Source organism: Macaca nemestrina, chromosome 6, assembly GCF_043159975.1.
Source record: "Macaca nemestrina isolate mMacNem1 chromosome 6, mMacNem.hap1, whole genome shotgun sequence".
NCBI classification, from domain to species: Eukaryota; Metazoa; Chordata; class Mammalia; order Primates; family Cercopithecidae; genus Macaca; species Macaca nemestrina.
In genome coordinates this window covers 53012716-53035995 of record NC_092130.1, presented here as the reverse complement: position 1 = coordinate 53035995, position 23280 = coordinate 53012716, and the positions used below count along the sequence as shown (strand labels likewise).

Sequence of the window (23280 nt, the reverse complement as noted above, 5' to 3'; positions counted from 1 at the left end):
TGTACATGTACATATACATTATTTGTTAATTAAGTATAACGAAAAGTTCTTGGAAAGAAGGAAATTTCCGCAATCATACAACAGCTCATACTTCTGCGGATGTGAATGCATTTTCTAGAGTAGGGTCCACAATTTAGGCTCCTTACTTCAGTAAGGCAGTTGTGGTAACATAGCTATTGTATCCTAACTTCTGTTTTTACCTGTTGATTTCTCCAAGAAAATTTCTTGGTGGTTAAAATTTACCACCTGTTGGTTTTTAACTCAGAAGTGAAATTGGTATTATTGATGCTAACATATTTTTTTGTCTCTGAATTCTGAGATGCAAATAATGAGTACTTGTTCAGATAACTTTCGGGAGACTTATCTGTAATAAATGAAAATTCATGAACATTTTGGTACTTGTTAAATCAATTCCTAACGTAGTGTATCATTTGTCTCCATTGTGTTAGAATTATAATTCTAAAATGATGGCATTTTGGACTCAAAGCAGTCTACACCTAACATTTCATATTCATTATCGTAAAGATTATATCATGGAATGTCATGTAATACAGTTGCTTTTCTAAATTTCACAGTTTAAACCAAAATCTTCTGGCTAACTTGTTGCTGTGCACGTAATTGCATCCACTTCCTTTTCCTTTATACTTCTTTTTTCGCCTTGAGAAACGTGAGAAGGAATTAAAGTGCAACTAAATTGTAATGCGTGAAACATTACATTTAGAAAAAGGAAACAATCGTTTTAAAAAGTTAGCAAGTTCGCATGACAGCACAAATTTCTCTTCGTTGCCATCAAGGAATTTTTTGAAATTAGTCTGAATGGACTTATTTCAATAAGCTGATTTTAAAAATTTTTACTTGCTTACTTTGGAATTGGGGAGATTATTTATCTTGCTAGGACTACTTGTTTCGGACTTGTGATCTCTTGGCTCTCCTTGAAGCAGCATCTCCAGGGGAAGCCCTTGTGCCGTCTGTGCACAGAACGCTTGGTGTGAAAGAGCATTTTTACTGTACCTTAAACAGTGACTGGGAGTGTGTGTGTGTGTGTGTGTGTGTGTGTGTGTGTGTGTGTGTGTCTTTCTGCCCCTGACAGGCTTCTCAATTCCAGGGAAAAACTGTCTTGCAGGGTTTTGTTTTGCTTCTGTTGGAAATCAGGAGGAGAGTGGGCATTTTGTTCACACGCCATTGAGGCAAAATGTTTGGGATGTGGGATTTGGCTCATGTCCATTTTTTTGGCCGACTGACCTCAAATGTGATGTTGCTTTCATTAACTTTTCCAGTTTAAAAATCAGTTGTGCCTAGACATCTTGAAGAAAAATAACATTATTATAAACTAGTGGGATAGGGAAGAGTGGGCATATTCGTCATTTGAAACTATGTGGTTTGCCACTAATTCCAGGACAAAAAAGCTACAGAATAACTTCAGTTGTATTCATACTTTGTCTCCTAAGAACTGCAGACTACCTTGAGCTGAGGGCTCAGACTGAAGAGTGTTTGTGTAAGCAAAACAAAAGCCTACATGGGTTTCAGACTCTCTAGAACTGATTAGGACCTTCTAGAAAATAAACTGTTGCTTTATTTTGGAGTTTAATGGAGACTAGAATTCTGAGAACAGATGTTCTTGTAACACTGAAATATGATACTGAGGCAACTTTTAGTTTATTTTTACAACTCATGTTTGACTTTATGATGAACAAAAGCATAAATAAACATGAACAGATGTCTGAAATGTTTAAAGGTGTTCTGAGAAAAACATTTCTGATGCCTTTTTAAGCAGGTAAAAAATGATATTCTGAGCTGAACCCAGAATATGGGTCTTGCTATCTGGGTTTTGTCTGTGGCAATCAGCCTAATATCAGGAAATGTATCATTTTGTTTATTCTTGACCAGATAATTCTGGAACCAAAATCTATTGTCTAGTAATGTGCTACTTAGCAGAGTTTAAATGGCCTAATTTCAAAGGATTCTATTTCCATCTCCCCTCCTCTTTGGTTATTGTTATGTATCAATTTGATGGTGTACATTGGATCCATAAAATAATTCCTTTGATAATTAGATTGGCTCCTTGTATCACTTATGGTACAATCAGGAGACAGAAACCACAGTAATTTTTAAATTTTTTAAGTATAAATTTGTTTTATTTTGGAACACTTTTAGACTTATAGAAAAGTTGCAAAGATAGTACAGAGCTCCTGTGTGCTCAAACCCAGCCTCCCCCATTGTTAACTTCTTAAATTATTATTAGTTTGTCAAAACTGGGAAACTGACAGTAGTATATTACTATTAAATCAACTGCAGATGTTATTTGAATTTTATCAGTTTTTGCACTAATGTCCTCTTTCTCTTCCAGATTCCAGCTCAGACCAACACACTACATTTCACTGTCATGTCTGCCCTGTCTTTTCTGATCTGTGACAGTTTCTCAGTCTTTCCTTGTTTTCATGACCGTGAAATTGATAGTCTAGAGGAGAACTGGCCAGGTATCCTGTAGAATGTTCCCCAATCTGTGTTTGTCTGGTGTTTTTCTCGTGATCAGACATGGGTTATGAGTTTTGAAGAGAATACCGGAGTTGAAGTGCTCTTTCTCTTCACATCATATCATGATATCCATGTGACATCACTGATGTCATCACTTGGTTAACCTTCATCAGTTGGTTGAGGTAGTGTGCTAGGCTTCTCCACATAAAGCTACAATTTTCCCCTTTCTGTACTCTACTCCGTAGAAGCAAGTAACTAAGTCTATCCTACCTTTAGGGATGAAGGGTAGGACTCAAGCTCCATGTCTTTGAGGAAGGAATATCTGCCTATATTATTTGGAGTTTTTCTGTAAGGAAGATTTGTTTCTTCTCCTGCATTTATTCAAACATTTATTTATATCAGTAAGGACTCATGTGTATTGATTTGACATTTTGGATTATAAAACAGTATTACATAATGTATTTTGTTGCCCAGGTCATTCCAGCTTTGGCCATTGTGTGCTTTTTTGTTGTTTTTAGACGGAGTCTCACTCTGTCGCCTAGGCTGGAGTGCAATGGCACGATTTTGGCTCACTGCAACCTCTGCCTCCTGGGTTCAAGCAATTCTCATGCTTCAGCCTCCCTAGTAGCTGGGCTTACAGGCCTGTGCTGCCATACCTGGCTAATTTTTGTAGTTTTAGCAGAGATGGGGTTTCACCGTGTTGCCCAGGCTGGTCTCGAAGTCCTGACCTCAGGTGATCCACCCACCTCGACCTCCAAAAATGCTGGAAGTACAGGTGTGAGCCACTGCGCCCAACCCATTGTGTCCCTTTGACGTGACTCATGTTTTTGATTTTGAGTGCTTTCTTACTTTCTGGTGCTAGAAGATATTCCAGGCTCATTTTTTATTTTTCCTGCTGCAGCCCTAAAATGAACGATTTTTCAAAGGAACCTTGGTACCTTTTATTGTAGAGTGGTATATATAAACCAAGATCTAGATGCTGGTGTGGTCATTGCTACTAGGACACAAAGTAACTTCAAAGGAGAAAGTTAAATATAAAGAATTATTAACTAACTATAACAGGAGATTGGAGTAATGGGGGATGGGCTCGTAAGAAGTAGATAGATCTCTAGAGAATATAGGAATAGCAGCTATAAGAAGGAACCACTACCCCTAGGGTGGAGATAGAATGTCCAAAGAAGAAACACCACTAAGGGTGTGATCCAGAACTGCTGGAAAGGGCACAGCCACAGCTCAGTCAGATCCAGAGAGGCTGCTGTGGTACTATTCTAGCAGAACTTGCTGGAAATATGCCCTCTAGACCTTTTATAGGACTTTTGAAAAAAATTCTTCATGGAAAAGTCTCACCAGAAGCACTCTGCTACAAAAAAGGGGAAGTTGTTGGCTGATGGGTGCTGCTAGCCACAGTGTACTACGGGAGCTAGATGCTAGAGAAGCTGTCCATGCTGCAAGAACTTGGTTCTGGATAAGCAATTTGTGCTACAGAAACCAGGCATTGGAAAAGCCATAGGTGCTCCAGGAGCCAGGTACTGGCGCAGCCATTGGCACTGTGCTTACATTGCAGAAGCTTGGTGCTTTAGGAGCTAGCGCACTACGTGCTCTGAGTGCACTGGAACTAGAATGGAAAACTCCTTTTGCAATGTCTTTCTAGCGCCCCTGATTGAAAATACGTAACAGTTGGCCAACTGGCAATAGAAAAATATTTGGAGGGCACATATCCGTTTATGTAGAGCAGGCAATGAAGGATAAATTTAGAGCTGAAAGGCAATAAGTTGATAACTGTTGATGTACACTCCTTTGGTTATCCAACTCCTATATGCACCCTCCACACACGTTTGCATTCCTATACATTAAAAAACCCTGTATTTCCACCTAGTACACAGCAATTCATCTTAGAAGTGAACATGCTCATACTCTCTTCCTAAAATGAGGAGATGCAAGTCCCAACATTCACTGGATTCATTGCTGGTTATATTAAATTTTTTTCAAATTAAGTCACAGTTCTGCTGAATATTCTGTTTCCTAGATACTAAAGTTAACTTGCAACAACTAGCATATAAAACAAAAAGGAAAAAAAGAAAATAGCAAATAAAAATAAGCATATACATATAACAAACAAGTAACAAACATTAAGAGCTATTACAAACTCCTTTCATGTAATTGGTCACGAGATGATAACTGATATTTATGGCTTCTCTCTTCTACTTCCCATCCCATATTTCCCCCACTCTCAGCCCAAACTTCAGTTACTTGGGGTTATTTACCTGGTGGAGTGGCTCAAACCTCCATTACTGAAAGATCTGCATTCCTACTTGTCCTGACTTTTTTTGATTGTTGACATTTCTCATCAGCGTTTATTACTGGCATGGGAGTATTAAGAGGTAATCCACAGGATCCTTGGGTTCCAGCCATAGTTCTTCCCTCCCTGTGCAGCAGCAACCCAATTTTCCCTTGAAACCCGGATTTCCCAATCTGGATCAATCACTCCAACCAGAATATTAACTCCTTTTATTGACATTAGGAGTCTAAAATGGTCAGATGGTAACCAATTGATAACCGTCATACATAGCTATCTTTTTTTTTTTCCTTTCTAAAATACATGGGTGATTAGGGGACTGCCAAATACCTTCAAATGTCCAGTTCCACAGAGGCTTCTCTTTGAGATTTGATATGTCTGTTTACCTTGGCAGCTGAGGGAAAGGTTCCTGCCTGTGACAAACAGTCAGTGTTCCTGGCTTTCCTAGGTCTCAATGTATTCTCTGTATAAAAAACCAGGCATGTCAGAGAATTGTAAAAAGTTTGTTCTCCCAGAATGAAATCATGATTTATTTGACTAGACATATTCCTTCTTTTTAAATTGGATTAAAATTATTATTTTAAAAAAGCACACGTGTTTTACCTTTATTGGCATCTTAATGCATATCCTAGCTTTTATGAGTGAATGACATTAATCTATTTTATGTCATCTCCTTCTCCCCTCCCCTCTTTCCTGCTCTAGCTCTGTTCTTCCCTACATCATTTATCTGCTCATGCATCAATTCTCCATTGCTCTTCTCCTCTCACTGGATGATAAACAACTCCTGGAGGGCAAAGGCCATGTGTTATTAATCTCTGTAAGCCTCCATTGTGCCTGGCATGTGGTTGGAGCACAGTAAAGCTTCCATTTAATTAGATTGAAGGAATCATATGATTCTATATGATTCTGAGAAGGTCATTCATGTGTTCATTTTGTGAACTTTCATTGAATGATTACTGTGTGCAAGGGACTGCACTGAATGCTTGGGATAAAGGAACAAATGAGGAATGGTTGCTGCTCTGACAGAACTCATAGCTTAGGAGAAAGATAAAGTGAAAGAAAGAGAACTGTCTCTGTAGAAGAGGTAGATTGAGGGAAACTGGATGGAGTCAGATAAGATTGTGAGAGATTTTCTGAGTGGACGAGGGAGAGAAGGGCTAAGAGTATACAGCCCTTCACTTTCAGATGGGAACAGAAAACAGATTGCTATAGACTACTCTTCCAGAAACTTCCCTGAGAAGCCAAGGAGAGGAAGCAAAGAAATAGAGAGTTAGTAAGAAGTAAGTGTAGGGTCAAGAAAAAAATTTTTTTTAAGCCTTTGTCTATGTTTTAAGGTGAAAAAGACTCAGAACCTGAGAAGATGGTGAAAGAAAAGAGGGAGAGGCTAGAGACCGGGTTGAGAGAGTGGATTGTGGAATAGAGGCAATAAGCCTCCTGAGAAGACAGCTGGGAGATGTGATGGGATCCTGGGTACTGACTGAGAGATTAGCAAGGAGTACTTCCCATTCCCAACAGAATTAGGAAGAAAAGCATGGCTAGAATAGGTGTAAACAGGTTTCTAGGTGTCAGGGGTGCTGGTGGGCAATGGGGAGGAGAATCTGAAGAAGTCTATATCAGATGACCTTCCTTCTCTTGATAAACTGGCAGGAGAGAATCTGCTGACATAAAAGGGGGCAGAAAGGCGGTTACATTGGTGATGATGATAGTAATAGTTCATCTTTATTGAGCACTTGGTATGCAAGCATCATTATAAGAGCTTTACAGGAATTGCTCTCTTAATGGCCACAACATACTACGAAATGGTTGCAGTTATTGTTCCTAATTTACAGATGAGGAAACGGAGGTGCAGAACATTTAGGTGACTTGCCTGAATTTATATATCTAGTAAGTGATGGAGCCAAACTTGCATCTCATTCAGAGCCAGTAACTTTAATTACTGTGGTATGGGGCCTCTGGAAGTTGGAAAACAGGTTTACTGAAAGTAGCAAGAGTCAAAAACAGTGAGGAGAATGAGAGCAGGAGACAGGGGCAGACAACACCAGACTATTATGAAAACAAACCCTCTGAGAGATGTTGAGGGCCCATTAATATTAGAGATGATGAATTCATAATGGCACCCATCTAGACTTTCCTCACTCATAATTTTGTGAATGTTGGGGCAGATTCTATTTACGATCCTTTTCAAGTCTGTGATTTTATGTACGACTTACTTTAATCAATATGTATATGCAACTCCTGAGATCTTTCTTTGTGATGGAAGCCCTTTAAACCTTTTGTATGAATAGCAATAACACATTTGTTTTCTTAAGCCATATAATCCTATTTATAATTTCCCAAACATCTATAGAGAAATCTATTTCACCTACAGCTATAGGGCACAAATGATAGAGTCCTAAATCAGCCAGCATATGGTTTTCAAATGCTTGTCCCTCGGGCTCTTTGCTTTTGACATTAGTACCACATAGAGGCAAAAATAGAAATTAACTTTGGTCTAGAAACTTCAGACTTGGGTTTTATTGAGTCACTAATAGCATTCTTGGTTAAATATACTTGGCAGTAGTGAAAATATGCCTAGGAGGCAAGACTAGCTTAAACATTTTCAGGTGCAGTGTAAGGAACACTGATAACCTTTTGTGTAAAGCAGGCATGATGTACAGCATGGAGAAAGTAGTAAGATTTTGCCTGCAGGATATTCGAATGGGGGAATCCATTTGAAAGATATTACCAGCCAGAAACGTAAGGCTCAAAAAGCTGACATACTTCCTAGCAAAGTCTGCCATAAAGATCTATTGACTGGCAACAATGGTGGGATCGATGCTGTCTGCAGAGAGCAGACGCTGGGAGCCCAGTCCTCACTGCAAGTCCTTAACAGGCCTGTCGCGCTGTCAGAATTTCTTTAGAAATCAGGTTGATGGAGCAGCAAGAATAAGAGTAGATCAGTTGGGTTCACTGGTGTTGGGGGCAGGATGATGATGATAACTGGGAAGGATTGGGTTCTGAACAGTTCATCAGAATTGTCCCAAAGGTAGTTTCACTGATGGACCATCCAAATAGTTTGATAGAGGTCACAGACAGAAACTGCTGATTTTGCCTTTCCTAAGGAGTCCAAAATTTGGGCTGTTCTTTGCCACTTTCAGGAGGGGCAGAGAACTACTAACACCACCCTCCGTCACCCATCCTGGAATGGAATCGCCATCCTCCTAGCTGCTCTTCTTTCTGTGATGTCTCTGTGCCTCCCTTTCCTCATGCTTTGAACAAAGATAAGAATATCTATTATACTCATAGGCTTGTGGGGATTAAATGAGGACTTAACAGGTATTCTCCAGTGCTGTGCCTGGCAGTATATAATGACAAGTAAATGCTACTTACGATTCCTTGTGTGACAAACATAGCTTACATCACACTTCTTCACACATGGCCCAGTCTTTTGACCGAACAGAGGAGGGGGCAGCCCTTTGTGACGTTTCTTCTTGTCTCACAGGCCACACCCTTCTTTATTTACTTATTTATTTTTGAGACTGGGTCTCGCTCTGTCACCCAAGCTGAAGTACAGGGGTATGACCATAGCTCACTGCAGCCTCGACCTCCCAGGATCATGCCATCTTCCCACCTCAGCCTCCCGAGTAGCTGGGACAACAGGCATACACCAGCAAACCCAGCTAATTTTCCAATATTTTGTAAAGGCAGGGTCTCCCCATGTCTCTCATGCAGGTCCCTACTCTGGGGCTCAAGTGATCCTCCTGCCTCAGCCTCCTAAAGTGTTGGGAATTACAGGCATGGGCCACCATGCCTGGCCCCCTACTCTGCTTTAAATGGAGCCTCTCTTTGTCCACAGTTCCTTGCCATGAGATTCCTCAGACAGAAGACCTGGTAAAGTTTTATTTTATATTTATTTATTTATTTATGTGGTTCATTATTTCCAACCTCTGATCACAGATGTCCTTACCAGATGAAATCAAGTCCAGTGTATATTGCTTCTGGCATAGTAAGAATACTGATGATGTTTAAATTACTTGTGCTAGTGAGTTTATGCAGTGGCTTTAAAGATAAGACTGGGCTGTCATGTTGTTTAACTCCACTTCATATCATTCATTGATTTTCCTTTTTTTTGATACTTGGTGCAATATTCATTTTTCAGCAAATCTCGTTGGTTCAACTCCAAAATATAACCCAATTATAACCCTTCTCATTATCTGTACTGCTGCCACTCCAGTCCGTGCCACATTCTCTCTAAACTGGTGATCGCAATAGTCTCCTTGCTGGTCTTCCTGCTTCTTCCTCAGATGCCACCAAGTCAATTCTCTATGACCAGAGTGAGACCAGCGTGATCTTGTAAAAATGTACTTTAAAGCATGCTGCTCTCCTTCCCAAAACCAGCTGGAATTTCCCCTTGCAGTTAGAATAAACTCCAAAGCTCTGAGCACGATCCATCCAGTCATGCTTGATCTATTTCTTCCTGTTTCCCCGATGCCTTCTCATTCTTCTACCTTTCAGGACATCACAGTGCTCAGCCTCTGCCTTTCATTTATGGAGCACACTATTTTTATTTTTGCCTTTGCACTCGCTATTTCCTCTGCTCAGAATAATACTCTTCTCCCTGGTTCTTTATATGGCTTGCTTCTTTTTTTTTTTTTTTTTTGAGACGGAGTCTTACTGTGTTACTCAGGCTGGAGTGCAGCGGCACAATCTCGACTCACTGCAACCTCTGCCTCCTGGGTTCAAGTGATTCTCCTGTCTCAGCATCCTGAGTAGCTGGGATTACAGGCGCCTACCATCATGCCTGGCTAATTTTTGTATTTTTAGTAGAGATGGGATTTCACCATATTGGCCAGGCTGGTCTCGAACTCCTGACCTCAAGAGATCTGCCCACCTCAGCATCTTTCCAAAGTGCTGAAATTACGAGTGTGAAGTACCACGCCTGGCCACACGGCTGGCTTCTGTAGGTCAATTAGTCAGCCTGAGTGCCACCACCATAGAGACACTATCTCTGACCTCCATATGCAAAGACTAGGACCCTATTACTCTGTATCACATCTCCTTTTTAACGTTTTTAAATAGGCACTTTCTAAAAATACGTGATTTGTTTACTTTTTTTTTTTCTTATCTGTCTCCCCTCCAGGATGTAAGCCCCATGAAAACATGGATTTTGTCTGTTTTATCTCTGCTGTCTAGCTGTCACTGAATGTCTAGCACAGTCCTGGGCACACAGTTATGCTTAACAAGTATTTGTGGATGGAAGGAATGATGGCATAAATGTGCCAGGAGCAGTGACAGATATAAAAATGAGATATGAGAGATGAGTAAGACACTGCCTCTTCTTTCAGGGGGCTTTTAGGTTGATAGAGGAGCTGAAGTATATAAACAAACAGATCGTCAAAGCATCTGGAGCATCCAGGGAGGAACGGACCAAAGGTCTTCGACAGAGAGGGCATGACGCGAAGTCTTTCCTTCAGTCGCCTAAGGTTGCTCAGGCTACGGGACGCACCTTGGCTGTGTGCAGTGTAGACACATTCTTTTTTTTTGAGATGGAGTCTCACACTGTCACCCGGGCTGGAGTGCAGTGGCGCGATCTTGGCTCACTGCAACCCCTGCCTCCTGGGTTCAAGCGATTCTCCTGCCTCAGCCTCCCAAGTAGCTGGGATTACAGGCGCCTGCCACCACGCCCAGCTAATTTTTTATGTTTTTAGTAGAGGCAGGGTTTCACCATGTTGGCCAGTCTGGTCTCGAACTCCTGACCTCATGATTCACCCACCTTGGCCTCCCAAAGTGCTGGGATTACAGGTGTGAGCTACTGTACCCAGCTGACACATTCATTCTTAATGACTTGGCAGAAGATCCTCTGGCCATAGACTGGTAGCTGCAATGAAATTGTAGAAGCCAGGCAAGATGTACTGGGTGTGGTTTCTGTGAACTTTGAGGAAAATGTGGATCTGGGAGTTCCTCACCCTCAAGAGAGAATAGATTATAGTGTAAACATCAAGGTTATTACTGAGATGGAGGAGTGACTTCTGAAATGGTGGCCCCATGACTAAGCAAGGTGTTTGAAAATCAGCCCTTGTATGAGTGGAGAATGTTTAACAATTTTGCTATCTAAACTTTCTCATATTACTTCTCAAGGTGGAAACTCTATGTGAGGACGTAGAACTTAGTTGTTAAATTTGTACCCAAATGGTGTACAAATGCATACAAAGTGCAAATGAACAGTAAGAGATTAGGCAAAGAAATGTAGACTACAAATTATTTCTAATCACATAGTGATGAGTCATATTTCATTAATCTTTTTAGACTCCTCTTTAATCAAATAAACAGCAGGAAATAACAGCCCGGTTTAAAAGAATGTTTGTACAGGGAGTAGAAATATTAGATCATAAATCTTTATAATTTCTTTCATATAAACATATACATGAAACATATACAAACCATTTTCTGACTGTACCTATGTGCTTGCTGGCTGCTGTGCTCAGAGTGAAGTGATGATATGTACAGGATGGTGCTGTACATACCTTGTTTGTTTGTTTCCCTCTCCTATTGTCTTGGACTACTGCGCAATCCTAATAGAGCCACGTGTATCTTGTCTCAGGGGGTTATACTGTCCATTGTCCATTGGCTGAAACTAGGTGTTCTGGTTTATTTTATTTATTTGTTTATTTATTTTTTTGAGACAAGAGTCTCGTTCTGTCACTCAGGCTGGAGTGCAGTGGCGTGATCTTGACAGACTGCAACTTCTACGTCCTGGGTTCAAGCGATTCTCCTGCCTCAGCCTCCTGAGTAGCTGGGACTACAGGAGCCCACCACCATGCTCGGCTGATTTTTGTATTTTTAGTAGACGAGGGGTTTCACCATGTGGGCCAGGCTGGTCTCAAACTCCTGACCTCAAATGATCCACCCACCTCGGTCTCCCAACGTGCTGAGATTACAGGCATGAGCCACCGTGCCCAGCCTGTTCTGGTTTATTTTTATAATTCAGCTTCTTTCTTGGCTATATCTGATATCTATTTTTTGTGACCGTGTTAAATAACTTTTTAAAACACTTGAAAATTTCCTAAGGTCAGAATTTCCCCCCAAAAGCTAATCACTCTTTTTCCTTCTTTAATCAAAGTCTTTTTAAAATTCATACACAACCTAGTTAATTTTAATGAGTTTGAACATTTGTGCCTATAGTCTGAAGAAAATTAAGTGTTCTTCAGATGGATAAAACTCAGAAGTAAAAAGACAATAATATTTTTCCTAGTTATATAGACTATTCCAGTAGGATAAATAGTAGAGGTTATAAGAACATAGCTCTTGGTCCATAAATAAACGGTGTCATCTTAAAATTCAGTGAAAACCAAATGGTTTTACTACTCACTATTTTTGCATAAAACTAGTGGAGGTAGGTAGCTTGTAAAGAAAGTCTAAATTTTAATGGAATTGATTTCAACTTGACGTTAGTATATAATTGGAAATTTTTGTTCATACATTAAAGAAAAGCAGCCACTTAAAAAAAGAAACTTATGTGGTAAAATCAGTATTATATAAGCAGATTTATCCATGCTTTAAATTAGTTTTTAGAATATTTAGACCAGATCAGAGTTTAAAACACTTTTAAGACAGAAGATACTATAAGCAAAGTTAAAGGAGAAGTGAGAGATTAGGAAAATATTTTTGCAACACAATTAGACAAATGATTATTATATAAAATATGTAAAGAACCCCCACAAATCAATAAGTAAAAGAACCTCTGAACTTTAAAATAGGCAAAGGGTAGGATAAGGTAATTCAGAGGTGAGAAAGCTGATTGACCAATAAACATGACAATATGCTAATCCTTGTAATAATGGGAAAGTACATAATAAAGAAACAAGATGTCATTTCTCACCATCAGATTGGCAATGGTTAAGAAGTCTGGCAATGGTTCAAAAGTTAAGCTTTGCCAAGGATGTGAAAGGAAGCTTCCACATACCACTTCCATGAAGGTAAATTGGTAGAGTAACTTTAGAGATCAATTTGACTATGTCTAGAGTAGAATTTTAATGTGTGGACCATGTAATCCAGCAATTTTATTTCTACTTCTTTATAATTTGTTTATGTATTTTGGGGAAACATGTATTAGGAGATATATTATTTGCATCTTTTTAACAGAGAAATTTTGGAAACAACTAAAAATGTCTGTGTATGTGGGAAAAGGTAAATTTTTTGGAGGCTGTTAATATGGTGAAATGTTACATAACAGTTTATAGTAAAATAATGAACTCCATTACTATAAACTTGTATATAGCATTTCATTATATTAGCAGATGTATCATTATTAATCAGCTTATAGTCCTAGCTATCGAGGAGGCTGAGGTGGGGGTATTGCTTGAGCCCAGGAGTTCAAGGCTGCAGTGAGCTAGGCTCACGCCACTGCACTCCAGCCTCAGAGACAGAGTGAGATCCTGTCTAAAAAATAAATAAATAAGAATAAAAAGTAAATCTCAATATCATAATATTGGGTGATAACAAAAGATTCACCGCAACATAAACATTTTATATAAAACTAATAAATACATAAAATAATTCTATATCTTATTCCTAAATACATCCCCCCCACACACACAGACTAGAAGGACATATATTAAAACTATCACAGTGTTTACCTTTGGGGTAAAGGGTAGGGAAAGAGCTGAGAACCAGGCACAAAGGAGTCAAATAGGACTTTATCTGCTGTGTTTCATTTCTTGAATTCAATGATGAAACAAATGTTATACAATGTTCATAAACAGTTAAGTCTCTGCTGTGGGTACATGAGCCTTTGTTATAGCATTATTTGTAGTCCCTCATAGTCCCATCATTTAAACTTTTTTCTCAAGAAAACTATATTAAATCTTTCAGACCATCCAATTAGCATTGAGGATTCTAGTTTTCTTACTCTGAGATTTTAGGGAAGTCATTGAAAGCCTCTATCCTTTATCCTCACATGTCCAGAAGGAAGATAATAAACATTTTCACAACGGCGGTCCTGAATGTTTATCCTTTAATATTCATCTCAAATCCTACTTCTTCTTCTGGGAAACCTTCTCTCCCCCTCCTTTCTCTCCTCTGCCCAAAGGTGCATGGACATAAGTCCTCTGTGTTCCTCAGCAATGTGCGCAATCCTGTGTCTTGTAACACCTAGCACATTCTTTTGTGATAAATCTCACTGTGGGCCAGTCTCTTGTAATAGATAAATAAATCTTAGCTATGGTACGTGTCTTGGTAAGGAGCAAGTAGTAAGTGCTCAATAAATAGAACTTCATAGCCAAGGAAGATGCTTAACAAAATTTTAACGAAAGAATAAATGATCAAAAGAATAAAACTATGACAAGACTTTTAACAGCAAGATATCTTATAAGGGCTCCTGAGATTGTTATTCTTTTGATGTCAGTGAATGAATGTAATCCTCCCAAATTATGTAATTTTAGCTGACAAGTTATATCCTTGAGATTTTTCTGCACCGTGAATAGCATCATCAATATGTTGTCATAGAGATACATCAACATTTACACTTCAACACAATAGAGAATAAATATTTCACACCTCTTTTTCTGGTTAATAATTTGAGATAAGCTTACATTGAAGTTATAAAATGACAGTTCATGCTTTGAAAATTCATTTCACAAACATTTTAAAAGAAGAATAAAGGTTCTGTCTCAGTCACTGAATAAAATTAATATAAACAGCACTGGGTGGTTGTCCACGGTGATCGTTGGCACTCTGTCAGCTCTCCAGAGGGGTTTTTGACATGTGAAGGACATGGGGTTTTAATGCTTTCAGAGTATCTGGAAAATACATTTTTATTGTTCTTCTTCATGGATGGAAAAGCTTTATAAAGTTGTTTTATTTTTAAAGTGCTTGATGTTTTGAATGAGGATCTTTTCTTCTGCCATTAACAAAGGGAATGACACACCACAGCCTTGTTAGCCTGAAGCACAAGGAATGAAATCACAGGGAGATAAAAGACCCTGAGGGAACTGAGGCTTAAGAAGAAAGGGTGTATGTTTCAGGAAGAACCATGTTTTTCTATCCTTTGAGACAGTGGAAAATTATTTTGGTCTCCTCTAAAAGGCACTCTGTAGAGAGATTTTCTTGAAAGTGACTTATTTGTACTTTATGTTTTAGACTATAAAGTATTAAATTTTCTTCTCTATTAATTTATCCCATAGTCATGGATTTTCCTATATTTAAAGTCCATGGGGAACATTATAGCCAAACTTCATGTAAATATATATTGTCAAGTCAGTATACCGATTTTGATGCATCCTAATAAATACTTGATATTTATCATTTTTTTTGTTTTTGAAACAGAGTCTCACTGTTGCCTAGGCTGGAGTGCAGTGGTGTGATCTTGGCTTAAGTGATTCTCCTGCCTCAGCCTCCTGAGTACTGGGATTACAGGCGTGCACCACCATGCATGGCTAATTTTCGTATTTTTAGTAGTGACGGGGTTTCGCTGTGTTGGCGAGGTTGGTCTCCAACTCCTGACCTGAGGTGTTCTGCCTGACTCAACCTCCCAAAGTGCTGGAATTACAGGTGTGAGCCCCTGCGCCGGACCAACATTTATAATATTGAAGGCACATGTAGTGTTCGTTATTACAAACAGTAACACCAGTGGGGTTAGTTATGTATTATAAGCGGACATCTCTTTCCCTATCATAAGCTTGAGTTCTAAGATTTGATATGTTATCCCACTGTAAGTATCTGGTAGAGATGTATCTTAAAGTTCTTGACCCCTATGCAATTCAACAATTAGATCCTAAGGCTATTAAACCAAGACTTTAAAACAACAACAGCAACAACAACCTGCTGTGTGTGGTGGCTCATGACTATAATCCCTGCACTTTGGGACAACAACCTGCTGTGTGTGGTGGCTCATGACTATAATCCCTGCACTTTGGGAGGCCCAGGCAGGAGCACTGCTTGAGGCCAGGAATTCAAGACCAGCCTGGGCATCATAGTGAGACCTTGTCTCTACAAAATATTTTTTAAAAATTAGCTGGGCATGGTAGCATGTGCTTGTATTTCCAGCTACTCTAGAGGCTGAGGTGGGAGGATCAATCAAGCCCAGGAGTGAGAGGTTACAGTGAGCTATGTTTGTGCCACTGCACTCCAGTCTAGGTAGCACAGCGAGACCGTCTCTAAAAACAAACAAACAAAACAAACTATAAAAAACACCTGACCTGCTCAGTTCATCTAGGGTTTATACCTAGTACAGGTACACAGAACTCGGCATTTCTGTTGCTATCTGTCATTTAGAATCAGTTCCTTTAAAAAGTATCTTACAGTTCAAACTGCATTTCAAGGTTGCTTCTGTTGTCTTAGTTGGTGAACCATGGGCGTAGATAAACTGAAGAAAAATCAAGGCAGTGAGATTCTGTGGCACCTGTCAATTTGGCAATATTCTCCAGATTTTATTTATGACATCTTTTTATGCTAAAGTGGGGATTACTAAGAAAGTCATGTTTTTGTTTATTTCTCCTTTTATGTTTCTGAACCCTATATACAAGCCTACACTTCTTGACATACAGTCACCAGCAAGTAGGAAATGTCTAAACCCCAGTTTTTAATTGGCAATGAAGACTAAATGTAAAGTAGTTCTGGGTTTCCTTGCAGGCCTGAACTCACTCCAGTTGTCTTTGTAAAAAAGAATGAAAGGTTTGAGGCTTCTTTTTTTTCTTTATAGAGTTACTGGGCAATTTCGTTTCTGAAATTTCACATTGTGAGAACTAAGTTGTCCTTTCCGGCATGAATGACTCACGCAAGACAAACAAATAATACAAACGAAGGTCAGACACGTTAGCGCAGCTTCATACATAGCTGGAGGATGTTTTTCTAGGACATTCTTTTTGCTGGGCTGGGACATCCCAATGTGCAAATCATGGAATAAAATTTCTGCTGTTACTAGATCTGTGCAGTGTCACATATAACAAAAAGTACTTTTTGTGTAATTAGTGTGTTCTGCCATCTTCATTTTACAAAAAAATAAAAGTTGGGGACTACCCCAAGGTTTTGTAGCACTGAATTGGCCGTGGGCCAGCTAGGGCCCAGGTCTAGCCAATGTAAAGAGGCTACAGTCCCTCCTTGAGCCAGCTAGTGATTGAGGAATTTTGTAACAAGGTGAACATGATGGTAAACATCACTTCTTTCTTAAAGGGCAAAATGAGTTCATCTATTTTTATCAATTGCTTGGTTGGTTGCTGATGGAGTCCTTTAGATGAGACGAGTATTAATGTATCCTTATTCCTTCCTCCAGAGCACCTCTCCATTTAACATTTCTGTTTATCTCTAATGATGTCCCCTTTCTTGTCCTACATGAAAAAAGGAGATTTACTATATTCTTTACATGTGTTCAAAGATTTTTTCTAATGCCTTGTTTTTTGTCAATACATGTGTGATTATGGGCATGATAGGATATTCCTTATCAAAACTATTCTGATGAACCTGCTGCTACACCTTGAAGCCTGGGAACTGTCATTTTAAGCAAACAACTATTATTTCTCAGATAAACCGTTGTGAGACATTTGTTCTAGAATGTTCCCCTTTGAAAACCAGGCAGAAGCAGTTAATCTGCGCTGATTCCGGTTTTGTATGTAATTGATGACCATCACTTCTTTGGGGCGGTCAGTGTGGTATAAGGGATGATTGCAGCTTTGGAGACATTGCATTGATGGACTTGGGTTGAACCCTTGCTTTTGCCACTCGAACGCCAAGTGGCTTTGAACAAATGGCCATCTGAGTTCATTTTGCAAATGGAAATATTGGAATAATTATACCTAACTCATTGAGTTATTGTGAGGTTTAAATTAAATAGCTACATAATGTCCCTCATAATGTAATAATGCCTGGCACATGTTAGAAACTCAATATATCTTATAAAGCCTCCCCTTCCACTCTCTATTTCATGTCCTTTGCATGGAAAATTGGGCCGAGGGTTTGCAGCATGTTAGGAGAGAAGAATCTACCTAGAATTTTGATGATAATTTTATGGATTTCTCTGCTTGTGAAAGTTATGGCTCTCTACATTCACAATCACTCTCATTTATTCACCAGATATTTTCTGAGTGCCAGCCATGTGCCAGGTACTACATGGGTCTGGTTTTCAGATCTATATACTCTTAAAGCTAATGACATTGATACTATGTTCATAGCAAGTTTTCCAGCTTTTTTATTTGTATAGAATTATCATAATTATTATTTTGAGACAGGCTCTCACTCTGTCACCCAGGCTGGAGTGCAGTGGCACCATCTCAGTTCACTGCAGCCTCGACCTCCTGGACTCAAACAATCCTTCCTCCTCAGCCTCCTGAGTAGCTGGGACTACAGGTGCATGCCATCACATCCAGCTAATTTTTGTATCTTTTGTAGAGATGGGTTTTCACCCATGGGTTACCCAGGCTGGTCTCGAACTCTTGAGCTCAAGCAATCCGCCCACCTCAGCCTTCCAAAGTGCTGGAATTACAAGTGTAAGCCACCATGCCCAACCTACATAGCATTATTATCAACTTCTAGAAGCTCTTCAAATCTGGCTATCTCTTTAATTTTATTTTCTCTTTGAGAAATGTCTTATGTTCTCACTACTGGGGTAATTTCTTTCTCAGTGTCCCTAAATACTGAGTAATTGGCTGACCCCAAAGCCTTACTCAGTGAATCATTAATCATTTGTTGCTCTGCCTTAGAAAGAGTGCTGGTTTCATATTAGATGAGAAATATAATGGTGGAATATTATACTTAACTGAGACATAATTTCAGTACTTCAGGAGCAGAATGGCCTCATGTAAAGCCCTTGACTTTTTGTGTGCAGAAAGCCTTGGGTTTGAGTACTGATGGCCCCACTGATTAGTTTTGGGACGTTTTACCTAAATGTTCTAATCCTAAATATCCTCTATGTGCTTGTCATAATTGTCATGAGGAGTAGAAATAGGTATAATCCAGTCAGAATGGTTACTATTAAAAAGTCAAAAAATAACAGATGCTGGCGAGGTTGTGGAGAAAAGGGAATACCCTGTTGGTTGGAGTGTAAATTAGTTCAATTATTGTGGAAGACAGTGTGGTGATTCTTCAAAGAGCTGAAAGCAGAACTACCATTCGATCCAGCAATCCCATTATTGGGTATATATCCAGATGTGTATAAATTGTTCTAACATAAAGATACATGCACGTCAATGTTCACTGCAGCCCTGTTCACAATAGCAAAGACATGGAATCAACCTAAATGGCCATCAGTGGCAGACTGGATAAAGAAAAGGTGCTACAAATACACCATGGAATACTGTGCAGCCATATAAAAGAATGAGATCATGTTCTTTGCAGGGGCATGAATGGAACTGGAGGTCATTATCCTTAGCAAACTAATGTGGGAACAGAAAACCAAATATTGCATGTTCTCAATTATAAGTGGGAGCTAAATATTGAGAACGCATGGACACATAAAGAGGAACAACGGACACTGGGGCCTGTTGGCAAGTGGAGGGTGGGAGGAGGGAGAGGATCAGAAAAAAATAACTATTAGATGCTAGGCTTAGTACCTGGGTGATGAAATAATCCGTATAACAAACCCCCATGACACGAGTTTATCTGCGTAGCAAACCTGCACATGTACTTCCTTTTTAAAAAGAAAGAGATAGGTAAAACATAAAGCACGGAACCTGGCATGATGTAAATGCTCAGCAGATAGAACCATTTAAAAAATCTTACCGCTTGCTTTTCTTTTACCGCCAAAAGGATACACATTTACTGTAAAACATTTAGAAAACCTGGTTAAACCAAAGGAGTAAAAGAATAATCGTACATAATCTCAAGACCCAGAGATACCCATTGATGCCATTTCTCTGTCTCTCTTTCTCATTTTCACCATTTTTCCTCTTTTCCCCAGATAGCAGTTTCAACCATATGCAATTGCTGATATTTGGCTATCTTTACCTAAATTAATGACAGTTTCATTGGGTTCATTCTGATATATTGCTAAAATTGGATTATGTGGTGCATTGTTTTTTGAGATTTTTTTTTTTTTTTTTTTTTGAGACAGAGTCCCACTCTGTCATCCAGGTTGGAGTTCAGTAGAGCAATCATGACTCGCTGCAGCCTCAACCTCCTGGGCTCAAGTGATCCTGCCACCTTAGCCTCCTGAGTAGCTGAAACTACCAGTGCAAGCCACCACGCTGGGCTAATTTTTGTATGTTTTCGTAGATGTGGGGTCTTGCTATGTTTCCCAGGCTGGTCTCTAACTCCTGACCTCAAATGATCTTCCTGTCTCAGCTTCACAAGTGCTGGGATCATAGGCATGAGCCACTGTGTCTGGCCTTTTTAAAATCTACTTTTTATAATTATGATATCATAAATATTGTTCCAGTTGATACAATCATCTTCTATAAAATCATTTAATTAATGGATAGTATTCCATTGTATGACTGTACCAAATTTTTTTGACCAGTTGCCTATTCCTGGAAAACTAGGTTGTTTTCAATTTATTGTTATAATCAGTGCTAGGATAAATGTCCTTACAGCTTTGGAGAGAGTGAAATATAGTGGTTTAGAACACAGACTCTGGAGGCAGGAGGTCTGTGCTTCACCCCTTGCTACCTGTGTAACTTTGAGCAAGTCACTTGGATCTTAATTTCTTTATCTACATAATAGGGACAACAATAGCACCTATTTCATAGGGTCACTATGAGAGTTAATCTATCGTGAGTGCTTGGAACAGTGTCTGTGGGCATGCTAAGTTATTATTAATGAGTTAGCTATTTATCTTTTATGAATGGTTATTGTCTTTATGTGTATCTATACACACACACACACACACACACACACACACATATACATGCTTATTTCTTTGGGAAAAACTCCCAAAAGAAGAATTTATGGTAAAGGGGCTTTATTAGACTTTGCCAGACTACTTTCTGATAAGGATGTGGTAATTTACTGTCCTGTAGTACTATATAAGAGTGCTGGTTTCCAGCTGGCTGCAGCAGCTCCTTCCTGTAATCCCAGCACTTTGGGATGCCAAAGTGCCCAGATAGCTTGAGCTCAAGAGTTCAAGACCAGCCTGGGTAACATGATGAAATCTCATCTCTACCAAAAATACAAAAAAGTAGCTGATCGTGGTGGTGGGCGTCTGTAGTCCAAGCTACTCAGGTGAGAGGATCACTTCAGCCTAGGGCAGGTTAAGGCTGCAGTGAGCCAAGATCGCACCACTGCACTCCAGCCTGGGTGATAGAGTGAGACCCTGTCTTAAAAAAAAATGTGGATTTGCACTCACGGGGGAGGTTACCATTATCACTGTAAGCATCAGTCTCAACATCATTATTATTGTGACTCAGGGTGCACAGATTTTCACCTCTGAAATCAGAATGCATCTAATCATCATTGTCAAACAGATGACTGTCATACATGGCTGTGCAAAACCTATTGACTCTGCTGAAATGAAGAAAGGGTGTCATTGCATCCTAACATCTATGAAATTCAGTTTCATTTGGAAATTACAGAACTAGGCCAGCAAATATAAAGATTATGAACTAGTTGCTGGGCACAGTGGCTCACACCTGTAATCCTAGAACTTTGGGAGGCCAAGGATGGAGGATCTCTTGAGGCCTTGGGTTCAAGATCAGCCTGGGAAACATAGTGAGACCCCATCTCTACAAAAAGTAAAATAAAGAAAAATTATCATTTGAGTGCAAAGTGAATGACATGGAAAGTAGATAATACTATTTACAGAGAGTATCTTGGATCGGTTCTCAAAAGCGTGCCTAAGGACAGAGTTTCCTGAGCTGCATTTGGAAGGCTGGGGAGTACTGAGGGAGCGAGAGGACAGGTGTACTATCTCTCCATAGTTATTCCTACTTCTTTTTGTTGTGTACAGAGCTGTAAAAACGTTAATGGCCATAGTACAATAGCAGAGAGAATCAAGTTAGTGTTCATAGTCTTTTGGCTGTTGGCGTGTATCATTCCCTGCAGCCCCTGCACCCCTCACACCCAGACTTCCCACTTAACAATCCTCTACCCCGTACCTAAATGTGGCACACCCTGCCTTTTGGTCTCAGTTTAGGCAACAGTTTAGCTGGGAAGCCTTTTCTGATACACCAACACTGGTTGCTTAAGTATCACCTCCTTATGTTTTCCATTGTACCTCATCCATCCCCTGACCTTATTACTTATATTCAGTATTGTAATACCTCAGACTTGATGTCTCTGTCATTAAATGGTAAGCTGTAGAAGCCTGTGCTCTTTATTTTCCTTTGAATTCCAGTCTAGCACCACGTCTGACGCATGGCAGGTACTTAAAAAATATCATTTGAATGAACTTCAGTACCCAGCCCATGAATGTAACCTGGGGTTACTGGGGTATTGAAAGTTATAGCCATAAGGGTTCCAATGTGAGTCTGTTGTTTTGAGAAGATCCAGTTCTCTACTAGTTTTTACTTAAGGATTGGAGCTTCAATTATATGTAATCCTAGTAGTACTAAACCAGCAGTTTAAACTTCCAACTTATTATGAGAGCTTATTAGAGCAAGCTGTCTGTGCCTGTCTGAGACTCTCATTAAGCCATTCCATGAAATATCTGCAGGAATCTGGGCATCTTGCATCTGAGAGCCCATTTCCGGCGGTTAGTACAGTAAGAACTGAAACCAGAGGCTGAAAATGAGTTGGCACTTGCTCATAGCATTTAGGTCACTTTCAGTTTAATCTGAAATAAAATTTTGTTCCTTTACCTCTTTTTTAAAAATAGAATACTCAAGCTATTTTCATGTTAACTATGTATTTTATAAGTTGTTAGTGGGAATAGCCAACCAGTCACTTTCTCTTGTGGAGCGAAAGAAACTCTTGCCCTGTGAGACTGGAGTGAAGTGTTAAGGAAAAGTTGTCAGATGGTTTGAGTTCAGACTCTCTCCAAGCTGTCTCTCCAAACATGGTACTTCAATTCAGAATAACTGGTCAAATTCTGCACTAAACATAAGGAATGAATTCTGCCTCCAGTCTAGACAAAGTCAGTTTACCCTTGTAGTTATCAGGGATGAAAGCTGGCTTATGTGCTGTAGCCTGTATAACTCACTGGGATACATTTAAAAATGGATACTTTGAAATGGTTAAATATGACAAATGAAGAAAGGAAAGGAAGTCACAGTAATGTCTGAATTCAACCCAGGTTTCTGTGTCCTACTTGTTCTAATTCCTATTTGTCTGTAAAGATCTGTATGTGAATTTTTTCCCTGAATAGACCATGTTAATGAACAGTATTCATATTGTGAGGTCCATGTATTAGTGGCAGTTTAGGAAAATACAGGCCAAAGCGGGGAAGTTATCACTTGAAAACATGTCACTGTGCTTGGATATAGCCAGGAAATTAACCATGTCAACATGATAATATTTCTTGAAAAGCCTGAAACCCATTTTTCTATGCTGATAGTTATCAATTTCTGCTATAAACTCATTTCTATCATGATAAGATATCTTCAAAGTTTTTTGTTGTTGTTGTTCTTTTTCTGTTCTAATCCTAAGAAAACAGAGCTGGTGTCTGCCTG

General features: G+C 39.4%; 1 protein-coding gene across 6 annotated transcripts in view; it reads left to right on the top strand.

Annotated features, from left to right (window-relative positions):
• The window catches only part of LOC105472457 (multiple EGF like domains 10), a 394760-nt gene that overhangs the window by 305339 nt on the left and 66141 nt on the right, over positions 1-23280 (top strand). The window lies entirely within an intron of this gene.